Below are 2,500 nucleotides of genomic sequence, written 5' to 3'. Positions count from 1 at the left end.
TTGAGGTCTCGTCGCACTCACGGTTCTCAGCTTTGCTGTAGAGGTGAGTAGAGGTCAGAGGTGCCAGGGAAGCCGGGTCTCGTCGTGCTGGGTCGTCGGATTCGTGATGAAGGACTTGCAGCAGACCGCAGTGTTCTTTAGGATGGTGCCTGCGGATGCAGGGTGACTACTCCTTAGCCACAAGGGAGAATCTTGAAGAAGAAATCGTGAAGTCCTTTCGAAGAAAGTGGTATCTTGATTCCAAAGATGATCTAATTTTTACAGGGGGCCCGCTCCCATCTTTATACTAAAAAAGGGGGCTGACCCGGTGACTAGGTCCTGCCTATGGGTGGGACTAGGTGGGGGGGTGGTTACACCCCTCAGCCATGCCGGACTTCCCCAGGCCAGGGGCTGGTGTGCCCCTGGAACTGGTTCAGACCGGCCTATGCGTAGTGAGCACCGGGGTGCCACTCAGCAGTCACCTTCCTGTAAAGCCCTGCCTACCCAGGATACACAAAACCATGTCTGGGACGGTGCTAGCACCGCCCCTGACAGGAAACCCTTTGTCCAGGCTCCCCTCGCTGGAAGGACTCCCAGCTGCAGGGGGTCAGACTCGTGTCTGTGGTGGCAGCCTCCATTTTGTGGAGCTGAGGCTTCAGTTAACTTTAACCGGGGTTCACAGTTACATACATGTCGTGTCCCTCTAGAAGGGTGGAATGCTAACCCCGTCGCCAGAATTGGCGAGGGGTTAGTATTCCAATTCGTATGACACCTTACTCGACATGTTTTGATAAAGCAATACCAAAGATAGCATTTAACCGCGAGGATTATAATGCACTTAAGAGTATATGGTATGCGATATCATGGAACAGCTATTAGGACTTGATTCCGCAAGCTGCAGACAGGCTCAGCTCATGCCAGAGCACCATCTCACATGATTCCAAGCACTCTGCCTTCAGGATTGTCAAGGCCTGCCATAGGAGTGACTGATAGGAATCTGTGTGTCCATTTTAGGGTTAGGTATAGGTATACTACACCTACAGCAAAGGGTGATTACACGACTTTGCCCCAGCTGTCATGCAGCCAGTTGTGTCAAATTTAGGAGGCCAGCCAGGGGTGGCACAATACGTGCTGCAGCCCCTGGCAGCCCTGGGTACACCTATGCCCTGAGTTACAGGGTCTGATAAGGTGGCCCAGTACCAATTGGTAGATGCACCTAGGGTACATGAGGTAATTTAGAAAGAGAACAGCCAGGCTGTGGGTCTGATTGGCAGGCCCACAGCCAGAGAAAGTCGTAAACCAGTGAAACAAAAGCAAAAAATCTGGGTGATCATAGGATTGCAGACCCTACTCTCCTACATGACCCCCCCCCAAACTTTGGGACAATAAGCTAACCTTGACCAGGTGAGTCTTCTTGTTCTAAGTGGAAATATCTGGAGAGCCCATCGGCATTGCCATGATCAGTACCAGGTCTATGTTCCACTGTAAAGTCCATCCCCTGTAGGGAAATGGACCACCTAAGCAGTTTGGGGTTTTCACCCTTCATCTGATTTAGCCACAAGAGGGGCTTATGGTCGGTCTGAATCTTGAAGTGAGTGCCAAACAAGTATGGCCTCAGCTTCTTCAGGGCCCAAACCACAGCAAAGGCCTCCCTCTCAATAGCTGACCAATTCTTCTCTCTGGGGGTCAGCCTTCTGCTTATAAAAGCAATGGGCTGATCCTGACCATCAAAATTCAGTTGAGAAAGAACAGCTCCCACACCCAACTCAGAAGCATCTGTTTGGACAATGAATGGTTTGGAGTAGTCTGGACTCTTAAGGATAGGTGCTGTGCACATGGCCTGCTTTAGGTCATCGAATGCTTTTTGACAGCCTGCTGTCCACTGAACCTTTTTTGGCATTTTCTTACTTGTCAGTTCATTTAATGGTGTCACAATGGAACCATAGTTCCTGACAAATTTTCTGTAGTATCCAGTCAGGCCCAAGAAAGCTCGAACCTGAGTCTGGGTGGTTGGAGGAGCCCAGTCCCTGATTGACTGTATTTTGCTCTCCAGTGGCTGAACCTGGCCTCCACCTACAAGGTGGCCCAGGTATACAACCTGTGTCTGCCCTATCTGGCACTTGGTGGCCTTGATAGTGAGGCCTGCTGCTTGCAGAGCCTCTAACACTTTCCTCAGGTGGACCAGGTGATCCTCCCAGGTGGAGCTAAAGACAGCAATATCATCTAGATATGCTGCACAGAAGTCATCCAGCCCAGTAAGGACTTGATTCACCAACCTTTGGAAGGTGGCAGGTGCATTTTTCAGACCAAAGGGCATTACCACAAATTGATAATGCCCACCAGGGGTTGAAAATGCTGTTTTGGGTTTGGCATCCTCAGCTAACCTGATTTGCCAATACCCAGCTGTTAAGTCAAATGTACTTAAGTAGTTGGCAGAAGCCAATCTATCTATAAGTTCATCTGCCCTTGGTATTGGATGGGCATCAGTCTTAGTGACTGCATTGAGACCCCTGTAGTCTAC

This window comes from Lissotriton vulgaris, chromosome 4_1 (assembly GCF_964263255.1).
Source record: "Lissotriton vulgaris chromosome 4_1, aLisVul1.2, whole genome shotgun sequence".
Lineage (NCBI taxonomy): Eukaryota > Metazoa > Chordata > Amphibia > Caudata > Salamandridae > Lissotriton > Lissotriton vulgaris.
Note: the sequence above shows the minus strand (reverse complement) of the source record.